The following is a 20,910-nucleotide window of genomic DNA, read 5'->3' on the forward strand; positions in this document are numbered from 1 at the left end:
AACAAAACTCAAATTTGCAACACCACAAAAAACACTTCTTAACATTTCAGTAACAGTGAACTCGTTAATGTTGTTTATCCTCCTCCAGTCTGAAACCAGCACTCTCACTGTGCTGCTATATGTTTGTGTTTTTTCCTTACAGTAAAAAGTGACGCACATTCAAAGAACTGCAAACTTTCTGGAAGAAAAAACAGACAAAAACGAGACAAAAAAGAAAAAGAGGAAGATTCAGTTTATCGATGAATTACCAACTGCTGGACTTCACTTTACAATAACAAAGCTTAAAAACATAAAAGCAAAACTGCAGAAAAGTGTTCTGGAAAAAAATAAATAAATAAAACTAAAAACAAAAGAATATATTTTCCAAACCTTCACTTTTAATACAATAAACTTGTGCTCACTTATTCTCTGATCATGTGATCATGAAACATAGTTTTCAAGAAGCAGAGCTGCTGCTGTTAATAAACTAACTGTGTCAGTGTCCAAAAGCCAAATGAAGATTCACTGTGAGAAACCCTAAAAAAAATCCTTAACATGTGCAGTTCCAAAAAAAATATTGAAAAAGAGAATTGCATAATTTCAATCCATTCAAAACTCCTTCTTATCGTAGTTTAATTCTAGTAAATAATACAAAATTACAACTGTTCCCCTAAACAGAAAAAACTCCACCTGCATTTGTTCCTCTGCAGCAGTGAGGTATTTTTTAATTAATTTAAGGGGATGCTATGATTTTAATAAAAGGACCAGTCAATGAAAATGGAGCACTAGTGTTTGTTAAATGAGATGGAAGTTTTTTTTTTAAATATTAAATTACAGAGCATTCAGTATTACTGTCACCTCTCTGCCCTGTGTCAAGTTTTCATGTACAGATGTGACCTGTGTATGATGCCCTCTCAGCTCTTAAAATAACCAATCTGGAGCCAGTCAGTTCAGAAGTAACAGCATCTGCATTTATGAGAAAAGACAAAGGACCGCTCTCTACGTGAATCTTCCATTTCTCCCAGGATTACCCATAATCCTTTGCCATTAATGCTGTGACATTTCAGGCAGTAGACGGCGCTATTGTCCCACTTAGCTGGGTTTAACCTGAACCTTTTTAACTGTTACACAGACAGTCCTGAAAGTTTAAGATTCCTGCTGTGAAGAGATTAAAATGGAAAACTGAAGAGAAGGACACTGGAGTTTCATAGTTCTATAAATCTGCAGATTCTGCAGATTTAATAAGTCTGTAGATGATGTGGCATTTCTAGCTTTTCTCTTCACGTCGCACAGCAATTCCAACATCAAACACTAGGTGGGAGCAGAGCAAAGGTTTTTCCGTAACCGGTGATCATGCTACTAGTTACCATCAAATCATCTCACCCCAAAACTGCTTTAGGGTCACGTACCCCTTGTGATGTTCATGTTGTTACTCAGCCCACGTTTGCTGCATAAATCAACACCACTGTATCAAAGTATGAATGAATGGTTAATAATTTACTTGAATTAGAGCAAATTTATAAACAAAAGCCCTGCTCATTTTTTTTTCAAGAAAATGAAACCAAAAAAGGGAAAGAAAACAATGTGTGCCAAGAAAATGCTGTGGGGGTTGGGGTGTGGGGTCTGTCCACACTCCAACCCCCACAGCATTTTCTTGGCACAGAGCAGGCCGGCAAAAATGCTGGAAATGACAGCTTGTTCAATTACAAAAACAGTGCATGATAATTGTTTTCACCCTCTCAGATGTGATTATGTCTTCAGTCAGCTCTCACTCTGCAAACTGTAAGACACAAAGGAAGTACAGAAATAAATGGATTTAAATATTTTGCTATTCTGCATGTTAAGCAATACATTTTTGATCTGTTGTGAATCAAATATTAATTTTGCATTTCCGTACATCTCATTTCACAATAATTCAAAACATTATAAATAAAATATAAATCACAAAAATAGACAGTAAACTAACATGTAAAATAATGTGAAAAAATGACCTGTGAATCTTTTTTTTTTTTTTACAAAAAAAACTATAATTTTTCCAAACAAAAGGACTGTAAAAATACATTGTAACATAATTTCATGACTATGTCATATTTATTTCAATCCTTTCATGCATAATGGTCACAACAGTGGATATCTATTCAAAAACTGTTCTCTTGTAACTGCATGTGATTTATTGTTATAGTTGCATATCAGCCAACACAGTCAATGCTTGTGGATCATCCCATACACTGGTACCTATTGGCCAGTCATGGGAAGCTGTTTTTGTTATTTTTATTTGATATTTGAATGTAATTAACAGGATCAGGATTAGTCAGTGTTAGCAGTAGTGACAATACATCTGAGGATGTAATATCATTTTCTCTTAATTGCTTTTTAAAAAGGTATTTCTCTGGTTCAAAAGTCAAACGCCTGACATTCAGCTGAATGTTTGTACCTGCATGAAAAACACATTTAATAAACAAAATTTCACTTGCATTGTTTTTTGTTTGTTTTGCTTTGTTTTTTCATGCCTAAAAAGGAATTAAAACACATGACATAAATGACACAGGTTCTCATAATTCATGCATGACAGGGTTAAAGATAAAACTGGTAAATTATAGTTTATTACATTTCTAATACATGTACATCTGATGCATTCAGTGCATAATGTCAGCATGGAAGTTTCATTAGAAAAATCATGGTGAAAAAAATATAATTTTTATTATTCCATCCATCCATCCAGTTTTCTCCACTTAATGATGGCCAAGTGAGGCCAGCAGCCAAGCAGAGAAGACCAGAGCACTCTCTCCCCAGACCCCAATATGTGAATGCAGCACATAAGACATCATTGTACCAAGTCCATCCATCTATCCTCTTCCGTTTATCTTGTTCAGGGTTGCGGGGGGGTGGGGTGTTGGGGCTGGAGCCTATCCCAGCTGTCATGGGGCGAGAGGCAGGGTACACCCTGTACAGGTCACCAGCCTGTCACAGGACTAACACAGATACTGTATTCCTAAAAACAATCAGACATTTATTTATTTGTGGTGGACCTCTTTATTATTGTTCTCCTGCTTTATCTTATGGTTTGACAATGGCAAAATTATTGTTTGCACTCTTTTTTTAATTGCTTGTTTGCAGTTTACTAAGTAACGCGTTACTCTAATCTGACTACTTTTTTTCGGTAACGAGTAATCTAACGCGTTACTATTTGCAGTCCAGTAATCAGATTAAAGTTACTTATCCAAGTCACTGTGGATTACTATTTTTGCCATTTTCCTCAGTACAAAGATATATTCTTGCTTACTTCTTGCGTCTTGGGGAGTGACATCTGGCCGATGCGACAGTTAAATCCTGTTTTCAGCATGAGGACAATAACAACACAGGGACACAAACGTAAACAATGGAGGGAGGAGAGAGATGTGCTATCTAGCTTATTATATTGAAATTAATGATTCAATCTCCCTCCCAACTACAAAATGGGAGCGAGATCTTTCCATCAACCCAGAGGAAAACTTCTGGACACAGATATGTTTAAACACTTTCAAAATGACTAAAAGTCCAAATTTACAACTTATACAATACAAAACTCTCCATAGAATACATTATACAGGACACAGGATGTTCCAAATGGGCCTCAGAGACACAAATATATGCACCCACTGCTCAGGCAACCATACTGAAAACTATATGCATGCTATTTGGTCTTGTACACCTGTTCAGAGGTTCTGGCAGAGGATATGTGAACACTTATGCACATGTTTTAATTGCGATATCCCAGCATCACCAAAATTGTGCATTGTAGGTGATTTAAGTGAATTAAACATGGAAACAAACATATCACACATAGTTCTTACTACCTTATGCATCGCTAAGAAAACTATCCTCATGAATTGGAAATCAAAAAATGATTTATGCATTACTCACTATAAGAATCTACTTTTAGACCACATTAGTTTGGAAAGAATGTCTGCCACCTCTAAAAACCAACTGGCAAAATTTGAATCTCTGGTCCCCACTGATCAGCTCCATCGCATGATGGGGGTGACCAGCTGTGGTCTTGTCTTGCGGCGTACCCGGTAGGTGGCTGGGGGTGGGCCGGGGGGACTCAGGTATCTGATGGGTCTTGGCCTGGAGATGGTGGCTACCATTTTGTGGTTTCTGTATCCAGGCCCTGGTTGTTGATGGTAGGGGCTTGGATGGATGCTCTTATGGTCTTGGGGTGTGGGGCTGGGGGTCCCGTGGTGGTGGGTGCTGGCCCCGTCCGGGTGGCCAGCTTCCTCTGTGGGGGCCGGGGTGCAGGGTCTGGGGCCCTGATGCCCGGGGTTGCCCATTTCCCGGTTGGGCCCCTCCCTGCGCTGGAGGGGTCTGTGCCCCCTTGGGTGCGCCACCGTGTGGGGTGGGTTGGCCCGCGTCGGGGTGTCTGGCTGGCATTCCGGGATTCTGCGGGCCCCCCCCCCCATGGGTGGGTGGGGTGCTCAGGTGAGGTAGCAGCCGTTACCCACATGGGGCCATTGGTTCTGACTCAGGACCACTGTGTGTGTGTGTGTGTGATATTTGTTGTCTTTTGTATGCGTGTGGGGGTGTGTGTTGTGTCGTGTTTGCAGTGGGGGCAGTGGGTGCCGGTCTGGAGCATGGTGGTGTCCTGGGGGTGCAGTCACTTCAGGCCCTGGACCTGCCTTCCCTGGGCTGTGGGGGGGTGTAGGGAACTGGGGTGCCTAGTGAGCCAGTAGCTAGCTGGTTCTCTTCCTCTGGGGGGGTAGTCCTCTGCCTCCCGGTCATATTTATCCTGACCTTCCCCTCCTCCCACTCAGTTAAACATCACATTATGCACACGTAGATTCTTGGGGAAGGGGAACTCGTGCTGCAGTGAGTAGGGCCACCTCCTTGGCTCTGCTCTCTGTGTTGCGTAATGCCCCACTCCTCCTTTTTCTTTTTTTAATTGCATTATACAGTTCACAACACATCATAGTACATATTGGGCCTTGGGGGGCAGGTGTGTCACACAGTGGTTAGTGGGTGGCACTGCTGAGGTGGCCCCACTTGTCTGTTCACTGCTGCCTGCTCCTCAATTTTATTTACATTTTAAACATTGAGGTTCTTGGGAGGAGGGGGGGAGGGTGGGCGCTGTTATTCAGTGCTCATATTACATCTGTCCCAGCCATACACATTCTTCTCAGTACATACGCTCACATCACCCCCCACACGCTGAGTGGGAGGAAGGGGCGGGCGGGTCTTCTCACACCCCAGTTTTATGCACCCCGCCTGTGATGGGGACTGGCTCGTTGTTCGGGGCTGGGTTGGCTGCTTCCCTGGGTTGCCGCTGGCTCTGTGCTGGTATCCGCTCTCCCACACTAGGTGTCCATGTATGTTACGTGTGTGTGCATGAGTGAACGACTGGTGCGTGTGTGTGCGTGCATATGGGTGTACGTGAGTGTGTGTGTGTGTGTGTGTGTGTGTGTGTGTGTGTGTGTGTGTGTGTGTGGACAGCTGGGCCTGGGTCTGTGGCTTGCCGAGCCTTGGCACCTGTGGGTCGCGTCACTGCCGCCCCTGGGGTGTGGGTGCCCATGGGTCCCGGGGTGTGTGGCCGGATGTCTTGGCGTGGTTTTTGACCTGCTCCCTTGGTGGCTGTGGCCTGGGGGTGGCTTGGGCCTCAGGGGCCGCGTGCTCGGCTCATGCTGGGGGTGCCGGCCTGCCGGGGAAAGGGGCTGCTCATCGCCTCTGGCTCTCTGGACTCTTGCCCTTTGACTATGGGGGCTCCGTCTGTGGTCTCCCTCCTTCCTCCTCTATGGTGTGCACGAGGTTGCCATCGGGATGTGTGACCTCAGGTCTTCTGAGTTCCTGGGCTGTGGATGGCCTGGGTCCCCTGGGTCCTTCCCTATTCGCCTCTGGATCGCGGGGGGCATGGTTGCAGTTTCTTGCCCTCATTATTGAGTACATTGCATGACAGAGGCGCATACACACACATTACTGCAAACAATAAAATTGTGTGTGTGTGTGTATGGATGTGTGAGTGTGTGAGTATATCTACTTTTCTTCGATTTTTCTTTTCTTTCTTCCTTTTGTCCCCCCCCCCGTTCTTCTCCCCCCACCTCTTGTTCTTGCCCCTTCCTTGTTGCCTGTCTGACTTGGCATAAATGACTACATAAAAAGATAAATAAATAAAAATACGAACATTAACAAGAATAGCCTATAGAAAACTTATAGAGCTATTCTTGTTAAAGCAAATATGTTTGGTACATCAGTGCATTCGGATCATCATTCCGATTGTGAACAATGCCAGACATGACAGGCTTAAAAAAAAAATGCTATCTATTTTCAAAAACACTACGTCAAATATGAGGAAACATCTGGAGTCATGGTGCAGTCAAACTTACAGAGCGAGTCGCAACAGGTGGGGTGAAGCAGAGCTGCAGCTAATGCAGGAGCCCCCCAGCACCCAAACAACAAAAGCTGGACTTCGGTACAAACCAGTAAGTGGGGGACAGCTGGAAAAGTTGAAAAGCCCTCTACTACAGTATGTAGTAGAGGCTGGTATTGTGCCAAAAAATGATCGTCTGCCAAACAGCAATTTTCGGTATTTGCCAAAAAATCATTCCCTGTATTTAAACAGCTGTAAATGACTTGTTGACCTATAATCTGTGAAGCATATATCAAACATAAGTCTCATGAAGATTATCAGGTCATTTTGAGTGAGAAACAGCATTTCTATCACAAGGTAGAAGCTGCACTCAGTTTTTGGCAAAGTGACTTTTATATATTTGTTTTTATCAAGGTAAAAACTGTCTGACATTAAAAATGTCTTTTTAAACAGAAATCTGGCTCAGAAGGCTGCAGAAATCACACCAAATATAACATCACAGATCTATAAAGATATTTGAAGTGGCCAAAAAGCTCTGGATTGATTATAATGTAGTTACAATAACACAGACTCCTAAAGATTGTTGAAAAACAGGTTATTTCTGCATTTTATATAAAAGCCCTTCATAAATCATGTTGACTGCACTCTATTTACCAATATAAGCAAAGACATTACACATATAAGCACATAGAAACATCGGAATCACTTTATGACAGACGATCACTTTTTGGCACAAGACCGGCCGCTGTTGAAAGTAACTAATAAAGAAACTTGCAATCTAACTTAGTTACTTCTAAAATTAAGTAAAGGAGTAATCAGTAATCAGTAGTCAGACTACTTTTTCAAGGTAACTATACCATCACTGCTTGCTTGCATTTTAATGTATTAATGATTTCACTTTTGAATGACAATTTTGTCATAATCCTGGGGCTTGACCCAGCGTTTTATCTTTTGGACTGTGTTTTTTTTTGCTTTAGCTCTCAGCGGACACGAGTGCGTCATGGTTAGTCCCTTTGTCGTGTATTTTTATCTTGATGACATCAGTATTTTTTATCAATATTTTTATATCATGTATTGTTATATATATATTAATCACACACTCTAATTAATGGTCACATTATGTATTATTTGTCACCTATATTGTCACTCACACACTGGAGCACTGCATAGGTAGGTGGAAAAGGCCTGCTCTGCAGGCAACCTGGGATTTTTCCATTAAGTAATGCTGGCCCCCACCTTTGTGAGGAGCTTCACCTTTTACCCAGTGCACTTTTGACCCAGCTTCTCCCGAGGGGAGGGGAGGAGGCGCACCTGGACTTCGGACCGTGGGAAAGATGGGTTTTTGCTAGCCCCCCCGAGATCAATTCATAGAACTGTTGCTTAAAGGAGCATCTTAATATGTCCCCTCCCCTGATAACAGCTGCAGGAGGTGTGAGATTGGGCTATATAAGGGCATGGCAAACTTGGGAGGGAGCGCTCTTCTTTGCTCTTCCTCTCACCCGTGTTTGCAGCGGCTGCAGGCTCTCACTCCCGAGAGGGCTTCTGTTTTTATTTTCTGTTAAACTCTGGACGTTTATTTCTTTGCTTTTCTACCACCTTATAACAGCACCAAGGCACTCACTCTCGGGAGGCTTTTTGCTTTCTTGCATTTTGTTTAACTTTTGCTATCTTGTATTTTGTTTAACTTTTTGCTATCTCGAACTTTGTTTAACTTTGTGCTTCAATAAATCCTGGAAACGAAACCTGCTCATCTCCAGTGAGTTTCTGTGAAGTGTGGAGCTTTTCTCAAGGTGCATTTGCTTCCATTGGTCTCCCCTCCGCCTGGTAAGAGCAACAGGGGGAGAGAGCCGCAAAAAAACCCGACATCTTGGCACCCCAGATGGGACTCCGAGATAAGAACAGCTGGAGAGGTACCTAGGGTTTGGACGGAGCCTCACGTTGCTACGGAGAACACCAAAAGCGCGCAAAAGTAAGTAAAGCAGTTTTCTGCAACAATGGTGTTGTCCGGGTGACTGAGACTTCCGCCCAAGTTCCTGGTTACACTTTCAAAATAAAACAGCTGTCTTGCTCTGGATAAAGAATTTGTAAAATTTAAGGGTTTTGTGGTCGGCTATTTTGAGTTAAAATGGTCTAATCTGGATAAAAGGAGACTCCTGGATTGAGCAGGCGTTGTGTCTGGGGTTTTTATTGCATGGCTGAACTCTGAATGCGTGTTGTGAGTGAGATCGCAGCTGTGAATGGTGTTTGTCTTGTCTGTTCGTCTTGTCGTATCTGTTCTGTGGTATTTATTGAGAAGCGCTGAAGAGAATAAAGTGAAAGGTCCTCGCGGAGATTTACCGCTGAGAATTATCCGGTCCAAACCTTTATCTTGGGCCGGACGAGCTCAGGCTGCTATCTGCCGCGTGAGATACTGCCCAGGTCGTGTATCCGGAAGTAAGCTCTTGGGGGTTGTCTGAGACAAGTCAGAAAGCCTTTTAGACAAGACACTGACAGATTCGACCTGGAGGATTCACTGTATGAAAAAAAAAAAGGAAGCTAGCAAAAAGTCGCACGGCGGTTACCGCACGTTTCGTCAGACTCCGCTAAAGGTTCGGGCTCTGACGAGCGGGGGTCCACGGTCGGGGTCGACAACCAGGGGCGGATCGAGATAAGCTCTTAGGGGTAGCTCTCTGAAGGGGGAAACCTTTGATAATAAGACATCGAGGTCCGACTGGGAGATTATGACGTCAGGCACTGGATAAGTGGTGCCACTTGGTTAAGTTGTGTTTAAGTAATATTTTGTACATATTGCCTGGGCTTGTAGTTATTCCCTGCTGTAAAATCTGCTTTTGAAAAGTATAACTCATTTATCGTTGTTAATTGCTGTAAATTGTGCTTCAAGAATATAACCTGCTGTGGGAGAAGGAGGAGAGAGGCTGCTGCAAGCTGCAAAGGCCTTGGCTGCGGACCTGTGTGTGTGTGTCTGCCTGCCTGGTATGTGTGTGTGTGTGTGGGAGAGCCTGGGATGTGTGTGTGAGCAGGAAGGGAGTTTGAGAGAGAGAGAGAGAGAGAGAGAGAGCTGTCACTGGGCAGTTCTCTCTCTGCTCTAAAAGAAAAAAAGTTGTGTATATGTGAATAAGGAATTTATGAATTGGGGTTAATAGTAACTTTATAACCAGTAATAGGTTAAAGACTGGATAATCGGGAGGAGCTCAAATAAAAATAGCCCTGTGAACAAAACAAAGCTCCTGACGGAGCCAGTAAGTCATTCAAACAATGTTAAATTTGATGTTGGTCAAAAGAAAAGTTGAAAAGAAGTAGATTAGAATTAGAAGTTTAAAATAGGTCAGTGAGAACAAGTGACACAATTGGGAGAAATTGGTAAAAAATAAGGGAGGAAATACTTGGGGAAAACTAGAAGATAGTGAAGAAATAAATAAAATCTCTAACAGCTGTAGTAGAATAATAGATAACATTATGTAATGGTAACAATAAAATAACTGGGAAATAATGTGTAGATCAAATAAATTAATAGATGTGTTCATGAACTGGTGGTCAGTGTAGTGGAGGAGTGATCTGTGAAGATGGACCTGCTGCAGGCTGCAAGGCCTCAGCCTGCAGCAGCATACATCTGTTGGTGTGTATATTAAAAGCAGAGCTTGTCTGCTTTTCTATACAATTGGTGAATGAAAAGTTTGCATAAAATTGTGAGAAATAAGTGCAAACTAGGAAAATTAATCATTGAGGTTTAAAGTTAATATTGAAGAGTGTAAAAAGTTTAAAAGTAGATAATCTGGAGGGGCTAGAAGTGTTAAATTAGAGACCAAAAGGGGAAAACAGGAACAGTTTAAATACATTTGAATAAAAGAATAACCCATTCAAAAGTGAAAAACCTCTGATAGAATAATTGGATTGATTAAAGCTAATAATAGAAGTAACATTAACTAGAAAAAGAGTCGAACAAAAATAAAAAGCCTAAGAGAATGGGTAAGAATGAATCCTAAACTTGGAAGAATAAGGGGAAATAAACGTTAAAATATTTGGGAGAAAAGGAAAGAAGAGAGAATTAAATAAAATAGCTATAATAACAATAGTATGAATAATAAATAATAACAAAATAGTAATGATAATAATATAGCTTGGACACAAACTGAGCCTAAAATAAATAGATTTAAGTGAAAATATAAATGTAGTAGGTGTGAGTGAGGTAAAGGAGCGGTGAGAATAGATTAGAGAGGATGAAATAACAGCTGAGCCTCTGAGGAGATAAAGGAATTTCAGAAACAGATAATCTGATTATTAGAAACACATCTGTGTAACAGGTCTGAGAGACTGCAGGACACCCAGCTGATCAACCTGAAGCTTTGACACCTCACAAGAACCCTAATTTAAAACATAACTCTTTGTAAGATGAAGTCAAAAGGAGTTCCTAGAAAAAGAAAAATCTGTAAGTTGGTCCTCGGGAAATTTTGTTTGGATATTTGTGTGTGTGTTCTCAGTGCAGATGATGTCTTCACCTCAGCACATTCTTTGAATACCGGAGGGTTTAGATGAAGGGGGCAAATTGAGTTGCAATGACCTCTCTGCTGTATATCTGCCTGGTTCCAAACATAGTTATAGAAGTAAATCTGTAAGTTTACCAAATTATTAAATAAACACATTTAAAATAAATAACAAATGAATTAAATAGATTTGATGGTGCTGAGAGATTACTCTGAGTAAAAATTATAGCCAGAGAGACAGTTATTGTTTCACAGTGGACACTGTGTTATTCTCAGAGAGCGAGTGTGGAGCAGGAACCCGTGGAGACCCTCTAAAACAGGGGGGTGATCCACAGCCCCATGCACACGGTAATAAAACGGTAATATCCACCTCCAACCAGGAGTGTGGTGTATGCACAATGACAATGATGGACTTCCATCTCTGACTTTCACCTGGTATCTTTTAACATGGCATGTTGCTGAGTGACGTATAGATGAGAATGTGTTTACTGATAGAAAGTGGTTTTGGGGTTATGATAGAGGGGAAATAGATTAAAGCAAAATTTATGGTAAACAAAAATGATGTAATGAAGTGGAGGTGAAACGAAAAAAAAAAAAAAAAAAAAGGAAAATTCCTGAAGTGTCTTTCTCTGCCCCATTGAGGCAGAAAATGCCTCCACTTTATTCTTTAAGTGCTGGAAGATCATTTTTGAGAAGCATGTCCTCTGAGCAAACTGCGGTGAGTGACGTCACACAAGAAGTGGACCTTTAAACAAAAAACCATGAAGATAAAGAGCAGAGTACATGAGCAGAATGCAATCTGTTCTCTTCTACTAACATTGTGTCCAGAGATGATTTACAGATGACGCTGCAGGCCTCCACAGCAACCTTCCTAAACAACAACAATAACAACAGCTGGACAAGGAAGAGGATGGCCTTCCTGCAAAGGAGGCAGGAGCAAGAGGGAGACGGCTGCAGAGGCTGGAAGATAATACACCAGACGGCCAGCCAGCAAAGTGACGTCCAGACACACAAGAACTCTTACCTCCTGAATGGGAGGAGGGGGAGCGCAATGTGTCTATGTGCTCCACCGTGAAGGGGGTGAGGTGTGTCTACCCATGAGCCATGGATGCTTATGGGCATGGTGAGACTGGCTGATGGACTGTTTTCAACATCACAAAAACCAAGTAAGTCATCATTTCCTTTGGAGAAAATGCTGCAGGAGCTGCTCTGCACTTTGAGACATTTAAGCTCTTTGGGAGACATCCCAGTGAGCTGAGCAGAGTATTCCAGACTAACCTGCCTGATGAGGTGAAACTGGAGATGCAACACACTGTATAGTGGAGTTTTTCAGGCAGCAGTATCCTGATGGCAGAGCTCTTCTAAGATAGGAGAAATCCTGAGAGAGGAGGAGAGTCCAACAAAAGGGCTGCGTACATTCCAACGGAGGAGAGACTGAGAGCTGACCAATCACAGGAAGGAGAAGGCTAAACACCTCTGATAACTGCACACTGAGGCTCAGGCTGCAGTGCTGACTGCTAACACTGCTCAGAGTCTTGCAGCTTCTTCTCGTTCACCCAGCCTGCTCCTCCTGCTGTCAGCACTACACAGGTAACGAGTGGATTCCCTGCATCAACTGTTCTTAACACTCTAACTGAATCTGCTGTGCCTGTTGTACACATGCGTGTTAATCAAGGTGACAATCTGGACTTGTACACCTGAGAGGGAGAAACTAGAGGCAGATGAGAGGCAGAGTGACCTGGCGTGGAGGAAGGAGAGAACTGTCACAGCCAGGACCGCTGCTTGGACTCACTCAGCCTACTCAACAGAGAACAACCTGCCTAGAGGTAACTTCACAGGTCACCTCCAGAGAGATTGCCACATGACCTCTTGGGCTAGACCAATAGCCTGTTGGCCATAAGGAGGTCCAGAGAGGCCAGAAGAGGAAAAGGAGCAACCTGACGCATCCTTTAATTTGTTAAGTAAGCTGACATTTCAATAAGTCTTATGAGAAAAGACATTCTGTGTTCTTTAGAAGCAAAATCATGTGCAACAGTGATGAACTGTATGCAAACTGTCAACTGAGGAAGCACACAGAGTGATGATGTGCCAACAGACACAGAGACTGTGTCTGGGTTCAACCTGAGGTGTTTTGGTTGCAGCCAGTGACTGAAGACTCCATGTTAAATGAACGATGGATGAAATGTGGGAGCTCTGGGTACGAATGCAAAGGAGGAAACTGAGGAGCTGAGGAGCCCGGATTGCTCTACATTTACTGTTTGATGAGAAACTGGAGTCCAAAGACTATGGACTGTGATTTGATGAGCTGATCAATAGGGGAACGTAAAAAGAAAAATGTTCTTTTGTTGATCAGTTCATTTTTACTGGTGACTACATCTACTTTGCTCCACAGGGTGTGGCTGCTGCACCTGATGGACTGAAAAACTGGTAACAAGTGTCAAATGCTGGGCCACATCTCTTTGCTGATTGCTCGTGGACATACTCTCATGTACTGCACTGAGGTTTAACAAGACAAAGCTTATTTTAGAGGGAATCTAACTACACAATAAATGCATGCACATTTCTAAGGACAAAACACTTACCACCACCAAGTATGATTGAAGTGTGAATGAATAGTTTATTAGATAAACATGTGTAGATCAAATTCAATTACCATTGAACATAAGTAGTTGTTGAAACAGGTTCCATCTCAACTGAGTGAAACAACGCAGTATACTTGGCTGACTACGAGAGAGCCCTGCACAAACATTCCAATGTGTCTGGACCTTGGTCCATGCACAGATGGCAAATTAAAATCCTTGAATCCTTGAAATGAGGGAAGGCTCAAATTTGTCCAGCCTGATACAGTTGAGCTGAAACCTGGGGTCAAATTACCTTATTAAATTAGGCAAAGTTCATTTAAGTCACATGCCATTGAAGCTATCAGGCTTAATATTGATGAGCTATTGAAGGCTGGAGTGCTTTTAAAGCTCATACATTAAAACCAAATTCAGACAGTTACATACTGATACAATTGCAGATTCTGATACACCTGTGGTTCCTAATCCATATCTTTGCTTTCTAACAGTGCACCAGATATTAAATGGTATTTATGTTTAGTACTTAGTACATTCTGTGATAACTGTGAACAGCCCTAACATCTTCAACCAAATTTTAGTGTAAGACTTGAAGTATCTGAATATTCTCAGTACTGACTCACAGCATGCAGCCGATTTGTCGTCCTCTAAAAGAACAAAATGAGAAGAATTCCTGCAATTCTGCTAACAAACCACTGAATATCTAGGAAGACAGTTTGGTGGACAGAGGACGCTAATTGTTCTCTCTCAATTAGAAACTGTGATTAAAACCTGACAACCGCAAATGGTTGGTGAATGTTGACATGTTTGGGAATGGCAGGATTCAGCAGACGGTGGATTTGTGACTATGTGTTTAAAACTGCATCTCTGCTGCTTCAATAAAGCAGCAGGACAAACTAACTCTGATCTCTAGCTGCAGTGGTCGGTGGGAGCTGAAGCAACATCTGATGCACTGAAGCAGGACACGCAATCTGACCTAGCATTGGGTAATCAGATTACTCGAAACCTTTCCATTTATATGTGGCTAATAGCAGGGGCTAGGTAAGAGCTGCCCTTACGCAGGATCCCATAGTAGGTAAGCGGTTCCTGCCTTATTACAATATAAAATTGGATAACATGAAAGCTGGCTTCTCACCTTGCTATCAAGGTTTGATGGCAGCAGACTTTGTTTTTCAGAAACTAGGATTTTAACTCCTGGTCATCCTGTAACTCTTTGTACGCCACATCAATTGTGTGTTTTGTTTTTTGCCCGAGGTTTGTCATCACTCAAATAAAACTACGGGGTAGGAGGTAAGGTTATCTGCCCCTGAACTATTAAAGATGTAATAATGTTAACCCTGTTTCCAAAATGGACTCCTCATGATTGTGCCACAGACTGACAAATTCAGGAGCTGAGAAAATTAATGTGCATAATGAATTTATTACAGCTAATTTAACACTGCTTTTGGATGGTTCTTGCTTTAGGGATGAGTGTGGCTGTAATGTGGGCTGCACAGTTGTTTAACTTAATTCTGCAGGTGTAAGTTTTTCTACTCTAGAAGCTCAGAAGGTTGATCTGCTGAGTTCATCGCTGATCTCAGATCAAAAAGCTTTAACAGCAGCTTGTACACTGGCTACAGGTAAGACTTAATTTGTACATTGATTCAGCCTAGGTTAATGAGGTTTGTCATGCTAATGCTAATATTTAGAAATAGAGAGGATTTCACAGAGCTAAAGGCAATCCTCTAGTATATGGAGAGGCTGTGTTGCAGTTAATTGATGCTTTACAGCTTCCCAGTGCAGTGGCCATTACTTTAAAATCAAATGGCCAGGAGATGTCAAAGGTGTGATCGAGGGCATAGCCTGGTCAGAGCTAACTTTGTCTTTCCAGGAGGAGGAGAACTAAAGGGTGACACTTCACTGGACATAAGTAGTCTGAATACAGAGGGGGTCAACATGAGGCTGGAGAACAGACAGTGGAGCCGAGGTAGGAAGTTATGGTCAAGCACTCATCAGCCTCAAGGGGGAATAATTGTTGGAGGAATTTAGAAAGTGAGGCTGATGATTTGCTATGTCATTAGCAATAATAATAGTATTAATACCGCTCCGCATAGGTAACATAGTGCAGAAAGTGAGGTCTTTCTTGTCTAAATATGATAATATGCTTGGGTGCATCAAGTTAATTTAAAATTTATGTTATAGAATATTAAAACAATCTCAAGTGAACTAAGTGCAGTATAGTTTATATAAAACATGCTCAGTTGATCAGTCACTAAACCAACAATAAATAAATATATACTAAGAATCAATCAAAAAAAAAGAAAAAGCTGTGTTAGCACAGTAAAACCAAGGGTACAAATAATCTGTATGTAAGCAAATATAACATTTTTAAATTTTTTAAATGATTGAGAATTTGGGCTACTCTCATGGGAAAGGGTAAATCACTCCAGAGATCAGATGTCACCACTGTAAAGGCTCTGTTGCCTCTGCTTTTCAGCCTTGAAGCAAACTGAGGAGCACTTGGTTTGTGGACCGCAGGGCTTTGGTAGGAATATAGGGTTTCAAAAGTTCAGTTAAATAACTAAGTAACACCTGATCACATCCAACATATAAAGAATTATAACTAGGTTGAAACAAGAAGTAACAAAAGTATAAATTACTCTCTCTAAGTCATGTTGTGGGAAAAAGGTCTTCATTTTTAACTAATTGGAAAAGCTCTTCCTAACAACAGGGCTGGTGTGTTTGTTGAGTTTTAGAACACCATCAAAAATCACCAAGGTTCCACATAACAGAGTGATAATAGGAGGCTAAACGATCAATAGCGCTCTCATACCCAACCAAGGTGGGGTGGTCCAAATAAAACAATTTCTGTTTTGTTTTTATTCAGTTTAAGAAGGTTTGTCTCCGGCCATGAGTACATATCCCTAAGACAGTTTACTAGTGTCTGCATAGAAGCAGAAGCAGTCAGATTATAAAGGTAAGTATATTTGTAGTTCATCTGCCAAACAATGAGAGGCAATGATGTGCTTTTCAAAAGTGGAACCCAAAGGAAGCAAATATAAAGAAAAGAGAGTGTGACCCCAATAGAGAACCCTGGGGAACCCCATAATTGTTTGGGGATACAGATGACAGATACTGTCCTAAATGAACAGAAGAAACTCCTATCAGACAAATATAATGGATGCGTATCTGCTTTAGAAGTCCATCTGTAAAGCAAACAAAGCTTGCTTTGGGTCAAAGTATTATTCTAACCTATGTTAAATTTGAAAGATAAAAGATTATATGACAACCAAAATGATTAACTACAAAGGGTAACTGCATGAAATATTGTACATGATAATGCAAAATAGACTTCTGCCTTATGAAATACACTACCGTGTGATGGCAAGGACTCCCCAGGTAAGATAACAACTGTAGATGCCATCCTTTCTGTTACCCATTATAAAAGCATAAAAATGAAGAGAAGTGTAAATATAAAAACAACTTAATAAGAAAAAAGGGAGAAAAGGGAGTGCTTTACTTCAAGAAGATCTAACATTGCATGTTATGGATATTATTAATCTTATGTTTTATGCTATAAGCAGTAACAACAAAACCTGAATGGAAGATAAGGTTCTGACAGTCCCATTCAGCCTCCCCCAGCCAAGAGGCTGCCGAGCCTGGCCTCGTATTGGAGAAAATCTTGCTGAGATCCGTGACCAGCGAGGGCTCGCCCTGTCGTGGAACAGCTAAAGGAGAGAGGAGACTCAGCAGAGCAGGTATCCAGCACGGACCCAGATCTTCTTAGATCTTCTGGAAGCAGAAGGAACCATCTCGACAAGAACGCGTTGTGGGCTGAGGACGCCACCTGGACTGGAATCGAGTCGTTTGAGGGGCCTTCACGACATGATGACATCACCTACGTGACTCCTGGGAGCTGCTTCCCCAGCCAGTGGGAGTTCTGATGACAGCAGATAGCCAGTGCCACCTAACACCCGTGGCACGAGGCACACCGGGAACAACGCTAACTAGGGGGATCTGAGAGATCCTCCAGTTCAGAAGTGCTTAACGCATCTTCAAGCAACCAAGTCTGTGAAACAAGTCAGCTAAAGGATGAAGCAGCAGAGCTCGACAGTGACACTGATTTTGTCACCAGTAAGTTGGCTACGGCTAGGGTCGTCGATGGAGAGCAAACCAGTGAGATTCAGAAGCTCACTGGTGAGAATTGAAATTGAAGATCATCAACGATTTGCTTAGAGCAACGAAGGGGGAACAGGTGGAATGGAGGAAGTGGTCCTCACAGAAGCCTGAAGAAGATGCTACAACATCATGAGGACTGAATGATCGTCTAAAAGATGCTGACAATGTTATGAAGTCTGTCTAACACTGAAATTGTCTTTGCTATTGCCGCTATTGTTGTGTTTTCACATAGATACTATATCTCGAGTGCCTTATCTTTTGTGCCCATAAGTATAGGTGCCTCTGACCTGTGTGGTGTGCACTGCAATTGAGGATGCTGTGTTGGTAAGATCAGTTAGTTTGTTATGGATTGAGATTTATTCTAGCATCCAGAGTTGACGAGCACACCATGTGAGTGAGAAGATTTAGTTTGAAGCTTGCAAATGTTTATATCAATAAAAACAGCTCACGCAGTGTGTTGCAATGTTCACCTTGTTTAAACAAATATTTACTCTTGATTTGATAAAAATACTTTGTGTTGATACCAGTAGGCATCAAAGGGGGAAATGTCGTGTATTTTTATCTTGATGACATCAGTATTTTTTATCAATATTTTTATATCATGTATTGTTATATATATATTAATCACACACTCTAATTAATGGTCACATTATGTATTATTTGTCACCTATATTGTCACTCACACACTGGAGCACTGCATAGGTAGGTGGAAAAGGCCTGCTCTGCAGGCAACCTGGGATTTTTCCATTAAGTAATGCTGGCCCCCACCTTTGTGAGGAGCTTCACCTTTTACCCAGTGCACTTTTGACCCAGCTTCTCCCGAGGGGAGGGGAGGAGGCGCACCTGGACTTCGGACCGTGGGAAAGATGGGTTTTTGCTAGCCCCCCCGAGATCAATTCATAGAACTGTTGCTTAAAGGAGCATCTTAATATGTCCCCTCCCCTGATAACAGCTGCAGGAGGTGTGAGATTGGGCTATATAAGGGCATGGCAAACTTGGGAGGGAGCGCTCTTCTTTGCTCTTCCTCTCACCCGTGTTTGCAGCGGCTGCAGGCTCTCACTCCAGAGAGGGCTTCTGTTTTTATTTTCTGTTAAACTCTGGACGTTTATTTCTTTGCTTTTCTACCACCTTATAACAGCACCAAGGCACTCACTCTCGGGAGGCTTTTTGCTTTCTTGCATTTTGTTTAACTTTTGCTATCTTGTATTTTGTTTAACTTTTTGCTATCTCGAACTTTGTTTAACTTTGTGCTTCAATAAATCCTGGAAACGAAACCTGCTCATCTCCAGTGAGTTTCTGTGAAGTGTGGAGCTTTTCTCAAGGTGCATTTGCTTCCATTGGTCTCCCCTCCGCCTGGTAAGAGCAACAGGGGGAGAGAGCCGCAAAAAAACCCGACACCTTCCTGTTTTATTTTGACAGGCCTGTGTTCCCTGTTCTTTGTATTTGTTTCTGCTTCCTTTGTGCTATTAGTTTCATTTGGTTCACCTGTTGTTCTCTGCTGTCTCCACTCTACCGCTTACCTTGTTTGTATTGAAACCTTCAGTTTTCTGCTGTTCTTTGTTACATTACTGCCTGTGTTCCCGTGGTGTTTAGAGTTATTCTCTGTTTAATGCGTCTAGCATTTGGGTCCAACTCTGCCTGCCACACAGCCACACTTGATATATTTAACATATACTTTAAAAGTGTTTTATCATTTTCATTAGTTTTGTTCAAAAATGAAAGTTATTGTGTTTAAGCTGAAGTTTATTTTGAAACTCAATGCACATCTGAAGTTGTACTCCAGCATGTACATGTAAACCACATGTAACCATTCTGAGCTGCATGAGAAAACTCGCAACCTTCACCTTAGATACAGTACAGCCTCTTTTAGAGGCACTTCAGGGTTGGACTACATGTGGGTTTCATTTGAGATGTAAGTTCAAGAAGCTCAAATTATCACTAACAGCTACACATTTATAAATAACCCAGACATGTCAAACAAAGATGCAGACAATACCAGTCAAAAATCTTTTTTTTATCTTTTCCTGCTTGTGACTTCAAATAAATAACTTTTGTGCTACTGCTCAGTAAAAAGAAAAAAAGAAAAAGCTCAGTACATACGTTTGTTCTCCCTGTTTTTTCTTACAGCAGCATGTGTTGATCGGCCTGCATTCACTGTTGGTCTGAATATTAGGAAACAATCAGTAGGAAATTATCTTTGCCAGATTTCTCTTTTCATAATAGATAATACAGTGAGTTTCTGTTTCATTACACAAAAGCAATTAAACTAAAATACTGACACAGTGTTTGTGTTCTGACCTGTTTGATCCTCAGCTGAGCCTGAAACCTCTGCCTTTGAGGACTCGCAGAGCAATGCTGCAAGTAAAAAAAAAAAAAAAAATCAAAACATTAATAATAATGAATTAATTAACACATTGTGTTACAATATTTAAGGTGCAGTAACTCCAGATTACAGCTACTTATGAACCATACACTTTTGTGTTAACAGGCCATATTGTGAGTGTGCAAAAGCAATAACCCCAAAGTTATTCATGAAATATAATATTTGTGTTTTTTTTTTACCTCTGTTTGAGCAACATTTGACAAAGTGATACAGTCCCACTGCCATCAACAGAGTGCTTGATAAAACAGTGGCAATGACCCATGGATTGACAGCAGAGGAGGAAGGGCTCTCCTCTGGAAACAGAGAAAATACTCATGCAGTCTTGTGCACAGAGCTCTCATATTGTCTGGCTGCAGATTAAAGACAAAAATGCTATTTTAATATTAAAATATTTTCACAAATAATCTAGTTTTCGAAAAGTAGGTTCCAAAGAAGCTGAGCTGCTTTTGTGTCGAGTCAAGCCTCAGTTGGTGGAACAAGGTAGTTCAGACTAATGCTGTTTGATGCAACTTGTAGATGGTTCATGTTTCCTGAAAACATCTGACTTCAGGTCAGTGAGAAACTGGCACTACAAACACAAACAAGGTCTTCAGAGCAGGAAGCAGTGTTGACTTGTGACTTGCAGAGAGCGTTTTTATTCATATTCACCTCAAATTTTGCACTTTTGACCACATATACTGATGTGTGCAATTATATCATCACAAAAACTGCACAGAATCAAAACCAAATTGTTCAAGTATAAAAATATACTATATAAAATATATAAAATAAATAAATCTAAACCAAATATATTTTATATATAAAAATACATAAAATATATTTTGTAGCTTAAAAATAACTTATTGCTTTGCAGCAAGGGCAGCTCCTGTGCATCATCCTACCTTGTAACTTTTTCCAGGAAGATTCAAAGTTGTGTACAGTTCAGTCCAACTTAATATGCATGTGGCTGATATGAGCCTAATACTGCCTTAATTATTACAATACAAAATAAAATAT

General features: G+C 41.4%; 1 long non-coding RNA gene across 1 annotated transcript; it reads right to left on the reverse strand.

Moving 5' to 3' along the window:
* Nucleotides 1-262: 262 nt before the first annotated feature.
* LOC115797240 (uncharacterized) lies at nucleotides 263-20,651 on the reverse strand. The gene is made up of 3 exons (XR_004021398.1): nucleotides 19,830-20,651; nucleotides 19,632-19,693; nucleotides 263-1,759 (listed from the first exon to the last, which is right to left on the reverse strand). It is a non-coding gene; the product is annotated as an uncharacterized LOC115797240 (long non-coding RNA).
* Nucleotides 20,652-20,910: the final 259 nt, after the last annotated feature.

This window comes from Archocentrus centrarchus, chromosome 18 (genome assembly GCF_007364275.1).
Source record: "Archocentrus centrarchus isolate MPI-CPG fArcCen1 chromosome 18, fArcCen1, whole genome shotgun sequence".
Taxonomy (NCBI): domain Eukaryota; kingdom Metazoa; phylum Chordata; class Actinopteri; order Cichliformes; family Cichlidae; genus Archocentrus; species Archocentrus centrarchus.